The sequence below is a fragment of the Hyla sarda genome, unplaced genomic scaffold (assembly GCF_029499605.1).
Source record: "Hyla sarda isolate aHylSar1 unplaced genomic scaffold, aHylSar1.hap1 scaffold_117, whole genome shotgun sequence".
In the NCBI taxonomy this organism is placed as follows: Eukaryota; Metazoa; Chordata; class Amphibia; order Anura; family Hylidae; genus Hyla; species Hyla sarda.
Window position 1 is genome coordinate 351,195 of NW_026607792.1, and position 15,418 is coordinate 366,612.

Below are 15,418 nucleotides of genomic sequence, written 5' to 3' on the forward strand. Positions count from 1 at the left end.
ATATATATATATAATTTTTTTTTCTTTTAAATATATATATATATATATATATATATATATATGTATATATATGTATATACATATAGAGAGAGAGAGAGATGGAAATACTTTTTTAAACATGTTTTCACCTCATTTTTACCTTCTTTTTTTCTTCTCTCCATGTTTTCCTTCTTTCCTATGCTGCTGCTTCTTATTTTTCTTCTTTTTCAGACCCTATCATTGCACTATTGCTTATTCAATACCACCAGCAGATGGAGACACTATATTACAACATTAGTTGTGAGCAGCAGTTTGTACAAACAAATGCCTCATAGCTGATGTCCTATCTACCTAGGCACATAGGCACCACCTATTGTCTTTTGCCTGCAGTAGGAACCCACTGGACTAGCCAGCAAGCAGCTGCAGCAGCAAATAAACAGGTAATCTTTCTTTCCAACACTGAAACCTGGTGGTGCACTTAATATATGCTACCAGATAGGGGACATATCAGATATTAAACTGATATAAACAGACACCACATTTGATACCAGCCAAAAGGAAGGATGAGAAGTGATAACTGTGAAAGGGGAGGAACCAACGCTGTCCCCTTCACATGCACCATCACTACTTGTAGGAAGGGAGGCTGGCTGGCAGCCTCCCATACACACTCTGGCTGGGTGGCAGTCACCCACCAGTACACACAGCAGACCCTAAACCCATATCATTATTGCTAAGCAGGAAGATGGGAGTCCATTTCACTCTGATGGACCATTTTTAAATGCAATCCATAACCTGGCTTTGGCAGGAACCCTTCTTACTCCTCCTACTTGCATTTGATACTGGGTTTAGGATCTGCATAGGAAACACACACACACACACAAGCACACACTTACCTGTGTTGCCTGCTGACGCCTCCTTGGCTGTCCCCAAATGGTATAAAACCAACAGCCACGGGAAGCTGTAAGGATAGAGGACATACCTGCATCCTATTGGACTCACTTGTCTTGGTTAAATCCAACTTATTTGACAACCTATGGTGCTGCTACGTCTGCTCATGGCAGTGCTGCTTCTGACAAGGCTGTTCTTTGGTGGGCCTAGGCGACATCACAATCTCCATGGTTACATACACAACAAAGGTCAGATGTTGTTTACACCTGGCCATGCCAGTGGTATTGAGTAGCATATCCCAGTGCTAAGGGTCCTGGGTGCAACAATCTTTCAATGGGGAATAGCCGCACTGAGTTTGTCAAGTGCACCCATGTTTGCAACTCCAACAATACACACGTATGTATGTATGTATGTATCTATGTGTATCTATCTATCTATCTATCTATCTATCTATCTATATATCTATCTATCCACCCAACTATCTCTATATATATTTATCTCTCTCTCTCTCTATATGTATATATATATATATATATTTTTTTTTTTTTCTTTTAAATATATATATATATATATATATATATATATATATATATATATGTATATACATATAGAGAGAGAGAGAGATGGAAATACTTTTTTAAACATGTTTTCACCTCATTTTTACCTTCTTTTTTTCTTCTCTCCATGTTTTCCTTCTTTCCTATGCTGCTGCTTCTTATTTTTCTTCTTTTTCAAACCCTATCATTGCACTATTGCTTATTCAATACCACCAGCAGATGGAGACACTATATTACAACATTAGTTGAGAGCAGCAGTTTGTACAAACAAATGCCTCATAGCTGATGTCCTATCCACCTAGGCACATAGGCACCACCTATTGTCTTTTGCCTGCAGTAGGGGCCCACTGGACTAGCCAGCAAGCAGCTGCAGCTGCAGCAAATAAACAGATAACCTTTCTTTCCAACACTGAAACCTGGTGGTGCACTTAATATCTGCTATCAGATAGGGGACATATCAGATATTAAACTGATATAAACAGACACCACATTTGATACCAGCCAAAAGGAAGGATGAGAAGTGATAACTGTGAAAGGGGAGGAACCAACGCTGTCCCCTTCACATGCACCATCACTACTTGTAGGAAGGGAGGCTGGCTGGCAGCCTCCCATACACACTCTGGCTGGGTGGCAGTCACCCACCAGTACACACAGCAGACCCTAAACCCATATCATTATTGCTAAGCAGGAAGATGGGAGTCCATTTCACTCTGATGGACCATTTTTAAATGCAATCCATAACCTAGCTTTGGCAGGAACCCTTCTTACTCCTCCTACTTGCATTTGATACTGGGTTTAGGATCTGCATAGGAAACACACACACACACACACACACACACACACACAAGCACACACTTACTTGTGTTGCCTGCTGACGCCTCCTTGGCTGTCCCCAAACGGTATAAAACCAACAGCCATGGGAAGCTGTAAGGATAGAGAACATACCTGCATCCTATTGGACTCACTTGTCTTGGTTAAATCCAACTTATTTGACAACCTATGGTGCTGCTACTTCTGCTCATGGCAGTGCTGCTTCTGACAAGGCTGTTCTTTGGTGAGCCTAGGCGACATCACAATCTCCATGGTTACATACACAACAAAGGTCAGATGTTGTTTACACCTGGCCATGCCAGTGGTATTGAGTAGCATATCCCAGTGCTAAGGGTCCTGGGTGCAACAATCTTTCAATGGGGAATAGCCGCACTGAGTTTGTCAAGTGCACCCATGTTTGCAACTCCAACAATACACACATATGTATGTATGTATGTGTGTATGTATGTCTATCTATCTATCTATCTATCCACCCATCTATCTCTATATATATTTCTCTCTCTCTCTCTCTCTATATGTATATATATATATATATATATTTTTTTTTTCTTTTAAATATATATATATATATATATATATATATATGTATATACATATAGAGAGAGAGAGAGATGGAAATACTTTTTTAAACATGTTTTCACCTCATTTTTACCTTCTTTTTTTCTTCTCTCCATGTTTTCCTTCTTTCCTATGCTGCTGCTTCTTATTTTTCTTCTTTTTCAGACCCTATCATTGCACTATTGCTTATTCAATACCACCAGCAGATGGAGACACTATATTACAACATTAGTTGTGAGCAGCAGTTTGTACAAACAAATGCCTCATAGCTGATGTCCTATCCACCTAGGCACATAGGCACCACCTATTGTCTATTGCCTGCAGTAGGGGCCCACTCGACTAGCCAGCAAGCAGCTGCAGCAAATAAACAGATAATCTTTCTTTCCAACACTGAAACCTGGTGGTGCATTTAATATATGCTATCAGATAGGGGACATATCAGATATTAAACTGATATAAACAAACACCACATTTGATACCAGCCAAAAGGAAGGATGAGAAGTGATAACTGTGAAAGGGGAGGAACCAACGCTGTCCCCTTCACATGCACCATCATTACTTGTAGGAAGGGAGGCTGGCTGGCAGCCTCCCATACACACTCTGGCTTGGTGGCAGTCACCCACCAGTACACACAGCAGACCCTAAACCCATATCATTATTGCTAAGCAGGAAGATGGGAGTCCATTTCACTCTGATGGACCATTTTTAAATGCAATCCATAACCTGGCTTTGGCAGGAACCCTTCTTACTCCTCCTACTTGCATTTGATACTGGGTTTAGGATCTGCATAGGAAACACACACACACACACACACACACACACACACACACACACATACAAGCACACACTTACCTGTGTTGCCTGCTGACGCCTCCTTGGCTGTCCCCAAACGGTATAAAACCAACAGCCACGGGAAGCTGTAAGGATAGAGGACATACCTGCATCCTATTGGACTCACTTGTCTTGGTTAAATCCAACTTATTTGACAACCTATGGTGCTGCTACTTCTGCTCATGGCAGTGCTGCTTCTGACAAGGCTGTTCTTTGGTGGGCCTAGGCGACATCACAATCTCCATGGTTACATACACAACAAAGGTCAGATGTTGTTTACACCTGGCCATGCCAGTGGTATTGAGTAGCATATCCCAGTGCTAAGGGTCCTGGGTGCAACAATCTTTCAATGGGGAATAGCCGCACTGAGTTTGTCAAGTGCACCCATGTTTGCAACTCCAACAATACACACATATGTATGTATGTATGTATGTGTGTATGTGTGTATGTGTGTATGTATGTCTATCTATCTATCTATCTATCTATCTATCCACCCATCTATCTCTATATATATATTTATCTCTCTCTCTCTATATGTATATATATATATTTTTTTCTTTTAAATATATATATATATATATATATAGAGAGAGAGAGAGAGATGGAAATACTTTTTTAAACATGTTTTCACCTCATTTTTACCTTCTTTTTTTCTTCTCTCCATGTTTTCCTTCTTTCCTATGCTGCTGCTTCTTATTTTTCTTCTTTTTCAGACCCTATCATTGCACTATTGCTTATTCAATACCACCAGCAGATGGAGACACTATATTACAACATTAGTTGTGAGCAGCAGTTTGTACAAACAAATGCCTCATAGCTGATGTCCTATCCACCTAGGCACCACCTATTGTCTATTGCCTGCAGTAGGGGATCACTGGACTAGCCAGCAAGCAGCTGCAGCAAATAAACAGATAATCTTTCTTTCCAACACTGAAACCTGGTGGTGCATTTAATATATGCTATCAGATAGGGGACATATCAGATATTAAACTGATATAAACAGACACCACATTTGATACCAGCCAAAAGGAAGGATGAGAAGTGATAACTGTGAAAGGGGAGGAACCAACGCTGTCCCCTTCACATGCACCATCATTACTTGTAGGAAGGGAGGCTGGCTGGCAGCCTCCCATACACACTCTGGCTGGGTGGCAGTCACCCACCAGTACACACAGCAGACCCTAAACCCATATCATTATTGCTAAGCAGGAAGATGGGAGTCCATTTCACTCTGATGGACCATTTTTAAATGCAATCCATAACCTGGCTTTGGCAGGAACCCTTCTTACTCCTCCTACTTGCATTTGATACTGGGTTTAGGATCTGCATAGGAAACACACACACACACACACACACATACAAGCACACACTTACCTGTGTTGCCTGCTGACGCCTCCTTGGCTGTCCCCAAACGGTATAAAACCAACAGCCACGGGAAGCTGTAAGGATAGAGGACATACCTGCATCCTATTGGACTCACTTGTCTTGGTTAAATCCAACTTATTTGACAACCTATGGTGCTGCTACTTCTGCTCATGGCAGTGCTGCTTCTGACAAGGCTGTTCTTTGGTGAGCCTAGGCGACATCACAATCTCCATGGTTACATACACAACAAAGGTCAGATGTTGTTTACACCTGGCCATGCCAGTGGTATTGAGTAGCATATCCCAGTGCTAAGGGTCCTGGGTGCAACAATCTTTCAATGGGGAATAGCCGCACTGAGTTTGTCAAGTGCACCCATGTTTGCAACTCCAACAATACACACATATGTATGTATGTATGTGTGTATGTATGTCTATCTATCTATCTATCTATCCACCCATCTATCTCTATATATATTTCTCTCTCTCTCTCTATATGTATATATATATATATATATAATTTTTTTTTCTTTTAAATATATATATATATATATATATATATATATATATATGTATATACATATAGAGAGAGAGAGAGATGGAAATACTTTTTTAAACATGTTTTCACCTCATTTTTACCTTCTTTTTTTCTTCTCTCCATGTTTTCCTTCTTTCCTATGCTGCTGCTTCTTATTTTTCTTCTTTTTCAGACCCTATCATTGCACTATTGCTTATTCAATACCACCAGCAGATGGAGACACTATATTACAACATTAGTTGTGAGCAGCAGTTTGTACAAACAAATGCCTCATAGCTGATGTCCTATCCACCTAGGCACATAGGCACCACCTATTGTCTATTGCCTGCAGTAGGGGCCCACTCGACTAGCCAGCAAGCAGCTGCAGCAAATAAACAGATAATCTTTCTTTCCAACACTGAAACCTGGTGGTGCATTTAATATATGCTATCAGATAGGGGACATATCAGATATTAAACTGATATAAACAAACACCACATTTGATACCAGCCAAAAGGAAGGATGAGAAGTGATAACTGTGAAAGGGGAGGAACCAACGCTGTCCCCTTCACATGCACCATCATTACTTGTAGGAAGGGAGGCTGGCTGGCAGCCTCCCATACACACTCTGGCTTGGTGGCAGTCACCCACCAGTACACACAGCAGACCCTAAACCCATATCATTATTGCTAAGCAGGAAGATGGGAGTCCATTTCACTCTGATGGACCATTTTTAAATGCAATCCATAACCTGGCTTTGGCAGGAACCCTTCTTACTCCTCCTACTTGCATTTGATACTGGGTTTAGGATCTGCATAGGAAACACACACACACACACACACACACACACACATACAAGCACACACTTACCTGTGTTGCCTGCTGACGCCTCCTTGGCTGTCCCCAAACGGTATAAAACCAACAGCCACGGGAAGCTGTAAGGATAGAGGACATACCTGCATCCTATTGGACTCACTTGTCTTGGTTAAATCCAACTTATTTGACAACCTATGGTGCTGCTACTTCTGCTCATGGCAGTGCTGCTTCTGACAAGGCTGTTCTTTGGTGGGCCTAGGCGACATCACAATCTCCATGGTTACATACACAACAAAGGTCAGATGTTGTTTACACCTGGCCATGCCAGTGGTATTGAGTAGCATATCCCAGTGCTAAGGGTCCTGGGTGCAACAATCTTTCAATGGGGAATAGCCGCACTGAGTTTGTCAAGTGCACCCATGTTTGCAACTCCAACAATACACACATATGTATGTATGTATGTATGTATGTGTGTATGTGTGTATGTGTGTATGTATGTCTATCTATCTATCTATCCACCCATCTATCTCTATATATATTTATCTCTCTCTCTCTATATATATGTATATATATATATATATATATATATAATTTTTTTTTCTTTTAAATATATATATATATATATGTATATACATATAGAGAGAGAGAGAGATGGAAATACTTTTTTAAACATGTTTTCACCTCATTTTTACCTTCTTTTTTTCTTCTCTCCATGTTTTCCTTCTTTCCTATGCTGCTGCTTCTTATTTTTCTTCTTTTTCAGACCCTATCATTGCACTATTGCTTATTCAATACCACCAGCAGATGGAGACACTATATTACAACATTAGTTGTGAGCAGCAGTTTGTACAAACAAATGCCTCATAGCTGATGTCCTATCTACCTAGGCACATAGGCACCACCTATTGTCTTTTGCCTGCAGTAGGGACCCACTGGACTAGCCAGCAAGCAGCTGCAGCAGCAAATAAACAGGTAATCTTTCTTTCCAACACTGAAACCTGGTGGTGCACTTAATATATGCTACCAGATAGGGGACATATCAGATATTAAACTGATATAAACAGACACCACATTTGATACCTGCCAAAAGGAAGGATGAGAAGTGATAACTGTGAAAGGGGAGGAACCAACGCTGTCCCCTTCACATGCACCATCACTACTTGTAGGAAGGGAGGCTGGCTGGCAGCCTCCCATACACACTCTGGCTGGGTGGCAGTCACCCACCAGTACACACAGCAGACCCTAAACCCATATCATTATTGCTAAGCAGGAAGATGGGAGTCCATTTCACTCTGATGGACCATTTTTAAATGCAATCCATAACCTGGCTTTGGCAGGAACCCTTCTTACTCCTCCTACTTGCATTTGATACTGGGTTTAGGATCTGCATAGGAAACACACACACACACACACACACACACACACACACAGAAGCACACACTTACCTGTGTTGCCTGCTGACGCCTCCTTGGCTGTCCCCAAACGGTATAAAACCAACAGCCATGGGAAGCTGTAAGGATAGAGGACATACCTGCATCCTATTGGACTCACTTGTCTTGGTTAAATCCAACTTATTTGACAACCTATGGTGCTGCTACTTCTGCTCATGGCAGTGCTGCTTCTGACAAGGCTGTTCTTTGGTGGGCCTAGGCGACATCACAATCTCCATGGTTACATACACAACAAAGGTCAGATGTTGTTTACACCTGGCCATGCCAGTGGTATTGAGTAGCATATCCCAGTGCTAAGGGTCCTGGGTGCAACAATCTTTCAATGGGGAATAGCCGCACTGAGTTTGTCAAGTGCACCCATGTTTGCAACTCCAACAATACACACGTATGTATGTATGTATGTATGTATGTATGTGTATCTATCTATATATCTATCTATCCACCCAACTATCTCTATATATATTTATCTCTCTCTCTCTCTCTATATGTATATATATATATATATATATAATTTTTTTTTCTTTTAAATATATATATATATATATATATATATATATGTATATACATATAGAGAGAGAGAGAGATGGAAATACTTTTTTAAACATGTTTTCACCTCATTTTTACCTTCTTTTTTTCTTCTCTCCATGTTTTCCTTCTTTCCTATGCTGCTGCTTCTTATTTTTCTTCTTTTTCAAACCCTATCATTGCACTATTGCTTATTCAATACCACCAGCAGATGGAGACACTATATTACAACATTAGTTGTGAGCAACAGTTTGTACAAACAAATGCCTCATAGCTGATGTCCTATCCACCTAGGCACATAGGCACCACCTATTGTCTTTTGCCTGCAGTAGGGGCCCACTGGACTAGCCAGCAAGCAGCTGCAGCTGCAGCAAATAAACAGATAACCTTTCTTTCCAACACTGAAACCTGGTGGTGCACTTAATATCTGCTATCAGATAGGGGACATATCAGATATTAAACTGATATAAACAGACAAAACATTTGATACCAGCCAAAAGGAAGGATGAGAAGTGATAACTGTGAAAGGGGAGGAACCAACGCTGTCCCCTTCACATGCACCATCACTACTTGTAGGAAGGGAGGCTGGCTGGCAGCCTCCCATACACACTCTGGCTGGGTGGCAGTCACCCACCAGTACACACAGCAGACCCTAAACCCATATCATTATTGCTAAGCAGGAAGATGGGAGTCCATTTCACTCTGATGGACCATTTTTAAATGCAATCCATAACCTGGCTTTGGCAGGAACCCTTCTTACTCCTCCTACTTGCATTTGATACTGGGTTTAGGATCTGCATAGGAAACACACACACACACACACACAGAAGCACACACTTACCTGTGTTGCCTGCTGACGCCTCCTTGGCTGTCCCCAAACGGTATAAAACCAACAGCCATGGGAAGCTGTAAGGATAGAGGACATACCTGCATCCTATTGGACTCACTTGTCTTGGTTAAATCCAACTTATTTGACAACCTATGGTGCTGCTACTTCTGCTCATGGCAGTGCTGCTTCTGACAAGGCTGTTCTTTGGTGGGCCTAGGCGACATCACAATCTCCATGGTTACATACACAACAAAGGTCAGATGTTGTTTACACCTGGCCATGCCAGTGGTATTGAGTAGCATATCCCAGTGCTAAGGGTCCTGGGTGCAACAATCTTTCAATGGGGAATAGCCGCACTGAGTTTGTCAAGTGCACCCATGTTTGCAACTCCAACAATACACACGTATGTATGTATGTATGTATGTATGTATGTGTATCTATCTATCTATCTATCTATCTATCTATCTATCCACCCAACTATCTCTATATATATTTATCTCTCTCTCTCTATATATGTATATATATATATATATATATATATATAATTTTTTTTTCTTTTAAATATATATATATATATATATATATATATGTATATACATATAGAGAGAGAGAGAGATGGAAATACTTTTTTAAACATGTTTTCACCTCATTTTTACCTTCTTTTTTTCTTCTCTCCATGTTTTCCTTCTTTCCTATGCTGCTGCTTCTTATTTTTCTTCTTTTTCAAACCCTATCATTGCACTATTGCTTATTCAATACCACCAGCAGATGGAGACACTATATTACAACATTAGTTGTGAGCAACAGTTTGTACAAACAAATGCCTCATAGCTGATGTCCTATCCACCTAGGCACATAGGCACCACCTATTGTCTTTTGCCTGCAGTAGGGGCCCACTGGACTAGCCAGCAAGCAGCTGCAGCTGCAGCAAATAAACAGATAACCTTTCTTTCCAACACTGAAACCTGGTGGTGCACTTAATATCTGCTATCAGATAGGGGACATATCAGATATTAAACTGATATAAACAGACAAAACATTTGATACCAGCCAAAAGGAAGGATGAGAAGTGATAACTGTGAAAGGGGAGGAACCAACGCTGTCCCCTTCACATGCACCATCACTACTTGTAGGAAGGGAGGCTGGCTGGCAGCCTCCCATACACACTCTGGCTGGGTGGCAGTCACCCACCAGTACACACAGCAGACCCTAAACCCATATCATTATTGCTAAGCAGGAAGATGGGAGTCCATTTCACTCTGATGGACCATTTTTAAATGCAATCCATAACCTGGCTTTGGCAGGAACCCTTCTTACTCCTCCTACTTGCATTTGATACTGGGTTTAGGACCTGCATAGGAAACACACACACACACACACACACACACACACACAGAAGCACACACTTACCTGTGTTGCCTGCTGACGCCTCCTTGGCTGTCCCCAAACGGTATAAAACCAACAGCCATGGGAAGCTGTAAGGATAGAGGACATACCTGCATCCTATTGGACTCACTTGTCTTGGTTAAATCCAACTTATTTGACAACCTATGGTGCTGCTACTTCTGCTCATGGCAGTGCTGCTTCTGACAAGGCTGTTCTTTGGTGAGCCTAGGCGACATCACAATCTCCATGGTTACATACACAACAAAGGTCAGATGTTGTTTACACCTGGCCATGCCAGTGGTATTGAGTAGCATATCACAGTGCTAAGGGTCCTGGGTGCAACAATCTTTCAATGGGGAATAGCCGCACTGAGTTTGTCAAGTGCACCCATGTTTGCAACTCCAACAATACACACATATCTATGTATGTGTGTATGTGTGTATGTGTGTATGTGTGTATGTATGTCTATCTATCTATCTATCTATCTATCTATCTATCTATCCACCCATCTATCTCTATATATATTTATCTCTCTCTCTCTCTCTCTCTATATGTATATATATATAATTTTTTTTCTTTTAAATATATATATATATATATATATATATATATATATGTATATACATATAGAGAGAGAGAGAGATGGAAATACTTTTTTAAACATGTTTTCACCTCATTTTTACCTTCTTTTTTTCTTCTCTCCATGTTTTCCTTCTTTCCTATGCTGCTGCTTCTTATTTTTCTTCTTTTTCAGACCCTATCATTGCACTATTGCTTATTCAATACCACCAGCAGATGGAGACACTATATTACAACATTAGTTGTGAGCAGCAGTTTGTACAAACAAATGCCTCATAGCTGATGTCCTATCCACCTAGGCATATAGGCACCACCTATTGTCTATTGCCTGCAGTAGGGGCCCACTGGACTAGCCAGCAAGCAGCTGCAGCAAATAAACAGATAATCTTTCTTTCCAACACTGAAACCTGGTGGTGCATTTAATATCTGCTATCAGATAGGGGACATATCAGATATTAAACTGATATAAACAGACATCACATTTGATACCAGCCAAAAGGAAGGATGAGAAGTGCTAACTGTGAAAGGGGAGGAACCAACGCTGTCCCCTTCACATGCACCATCACTACTTGTAGGAAGGGAGGCTGGCTGGCAGCCTCCCATACACACTCTGGCTGGGTGGCAGTCACCCACCAGTACACACAGCAGACCCTAAACCCATATCATTATTGCTAAGCAGGAAGATGGGAGTCCATTTCATTCTAATGGACCATTTTTAAATGCAATCCATAACCTGGCTTTGGCAGGAACCCTTCTTACTCCTCCTACTTGCATTTGATACTGGGTTTAGGATCTGCATAGGAAACACACACACACACAAGCACACACTTACCTGTGTTGCCTGCTGACGCCTCCTTGGCTGTCCCCAAACGGTATAAAACCAACAGCCACGGGAAGCTGTAAGGATAGAGGACATACCTGCATCCTATTGGACTCACTTGTCTTGGTTAAATCCAACTTATTTGACAACCTATGGTGCTGCTACTTCTGCTCATGGCAGTGCTGCTTCTGACAAGGCTGTTCTTTGGTGGGCCTAGGCGACATCACAATCTCCATGGTTACATACACAACAAAGGTCAGATGTTGTTTACACCTGGCCATGCCAGTGGTATTGAGTAGCATATCCCAGTGCTAAGGGTCCTGGGTGCAACAATCTTTCAATGGGGAATAGCCGCACTGAGTTTGTCAAGTGCACCCATGTTTGCAACTCCAACAATACACACGTATGTATGTATGTATGTATGTGTATCTATCTATCTATCTATCTATCTATCTATCTATCTATCTATCCATCTATCCACCCAACTATCTCTATATATATTTATCTCTCTCTCTCTCTATATATGTATATATATATATATATATAATTTTTTTTCTTTTAAATATATATATATATATATATATATATATATATATATATATGTATATACATATAGAGAGAGAGAGATGGAAATACTTTTTTAAACATATTTTCACCTAATTTTTACCTTCTTTTTTTCTTCTCTCCATGTTTTCCTTCTTTCCTATGCTGCTGCTTCTTATTTTTCTTCTTTTTCAAACCCTATCATTGCACTATTGCTTATTCAATACCACCAGCAGATGGAGACACTATATTACAACATTAGTTGTGAGCAGCAGTTTGTACAAACAAATGCCTCATAGCTGATGTCCTATCCACCTAGGCACATAGGCACCACCTATTGTCTTTTGCCTGCAGTAGGGGCCCACTGGACTAGCCAGCAAGCAGCTGCAGCTGCAGCAAATAAACAGATAACCTTTCTTTCCAACACTGAAACCTGGTGGTGCACTTAATATCTGCTATCAGATAGGGGACATATCAGATATTAAACTGATATAAACAGACACCACATTTGATACCAGCCAAAAGGAAGGATGAGAAGTGATAACTGTGAAAGGGGAGGAACCAACGCTGTCCCCTTCACATGCACCATCACTACTTGTAGGAAGGGAGGCTGGCTGGCAGCCTCCCATACACACTCTGGCTGGGTGGCAGTCACCCACCAGTACACACAGCAGACCCTAAACCCATATCATTATTGCTAAGCAGGAAGATGGGAGTCCATTTCACTCTGATGGACCATTTTTAAATGCAATCCATAACCTGGCTTTGGCAGGAACCCTTCTTACTCCTCCTACTTGCATTTGATACTGGGTTTAGGATCTGCATAGGAAACACACACACACACACACACACACACACACAAGCACACACTTACCTGTGTTGCCTGCTGACGCCTCCTTGGCTGTCCCCAAACGGTATAAAACCAACAGCCATGGGAAGCTGTAAGGATAGAGAACATACCTGCATCCTATTGGACTCACTTGTCTTGGTTAAATCCAACTTATTTGACAACCTATGGTGCTGCTACTTCTGCTCATGGCAGTGCTGCTTCTGACAAGGCTGTTCTTTGGTGAGCCTAGGCGACATCACAATCTCCATGGTTACATACACAACAAAGGTCAGATGTTGTTTACACCTGGCCATGCCAGTGGTATTGAGTAGCATATCACAGTGCTAAGGGTCCTGGGTGCAACAATCTTTCAATGGGGAATAGCCGCACTGAGTTTGTCAAGTGCACCCATGTTTGCAACTCCAACAATACACACATATCTATGTATGTATGTATGTGTGTATGTGTGTATGTGTGTATGTGTATCTCTCTATCTATCTATCTATCTATCTATCCACCCATCTATCTCTATATATATTTATCTCTCTCTATATGTATATATATAATTTTTTTTTCTTTTAAATATATATATATATATACATATAGAGAGAGAGAGAGAGATGGAAATACTTTCTTAAACATGTTTTCACCTCATTTTTACCTTCTTTTTTTTCTTCTCTCCATGTTTTCCTTCTTTCCTCCTTTTTTCATATGCTGCTGCTTCTTATTTTTCTTCTTTTTCAGACCCTATCATTGCACTATTGCTTATTCAATACCACCAGCAGATGGAGACACTATATTACAACATTAGTTGTGAGCAGCAGTTTGTACAAACAAATGCCTCATAGCTGATGTCCTATCCACCTAGGCACCACCTATTGTCTTTTGCCTGCAGTAGGGACCCACTGGACTAGCCAGCAAGCAGCTGCAGCAGCAAATAAACAGGTAATCTTTCTTTCCAACACTGAAACCTGGTGGTGCACTTAATATATGCTACCAGATAGGGGACATATCAGATATTAAACTGATATAAACAGACACCACATTTGATACCAGCCAAAAGGAAGGATGATAAGTGATAACTGTGAAAGGGGAGGAACCAACGCTGTCCCCTTCACATGCACCATCATTACTTGTAGGAAGGGAGGCTGGCTGGCAGCCTCCCATACACACTCTGGCTGGGTGGCAGTCACCCACCAGTACACACAGCAGACCCTAAACCCATATCATTATTGCTAAGCAGGAAGATGGGAGTCCATTTCACTCTGATGGACCATTTTTAAATGCAATCCATAACCTGGCTTTGGCAGGAACCCTTCTTACTCCTCCTACTTGCATTTGATACTGGGTTTAGGATCTGCATAGGAAACACACACACACACACACACACACACACATACACATACAAGCACACACTTACCTGTGTTGCCTGCTGACGCCTCCTTGGCTGTCCCCAAACGGTATAAAACCAACAGCCACGGGAAGCTGTAAGGATAGAGGACATACCTGCATCCTATTGGACTCACTTGTCTTGGTTAAATCCAACTTATTTGCCAACCTATGGTGCTGCTACTTCTGCTCATGGCAGTGCTGCTTCTGACAAGGCTGTTCTTTGGTGGGCCTAGGCGACATCACAATCTCCATGGTTCGTACACAACAAAGGTCAGATGTTGTTTACACCTGGCCATGCCAGTGGTATTGAGTAGCATATCCCAGTGCTAAGGGTCCTGGGTGCAACAATCTTTCAATGGGGAATAGCCGCACTGAGTTTGTCAAGTGCACCCATGTTTGCAACTCTAACAATACACACATATGTATGTATGTATGTATGTATGTGTGTATGTGTGTATGTGTGTATGTGTGTATGTATGTCTATCTATCTATCTATCTATCCACCCATCTATCTCTATATATATTTATCTCTCTCTCTCTCTCTCTATATGTATATATATATAATTTTTTTTTCTTTTAAATATATATATATATATATATATATATATATATATATATGTATATACATATAGAGAGAGAGAGAGATGGAAATACTTTTTTAAACATGTTTTCACCTCATTTTTACCTTCTTTTTTTCTTCTCTCCATGTTTTCCTTCTTTCCTATG

At 41.0% G+C, this 15,418-nt stretch overlaps 1 pseudogene; it reads right to left on the minus strand.

Moving 5' to 3' along the window:
• Positions 1-14,272: 14,272 nt before the first annotated feature.
• Positions 14,273-14,380, minus strand: LOC130302574 (U2 spliceosomal RNA; annotated as a pseudogene).
• Positions 14,381-15,418: the final 1,038 nt, after the last annotated feature.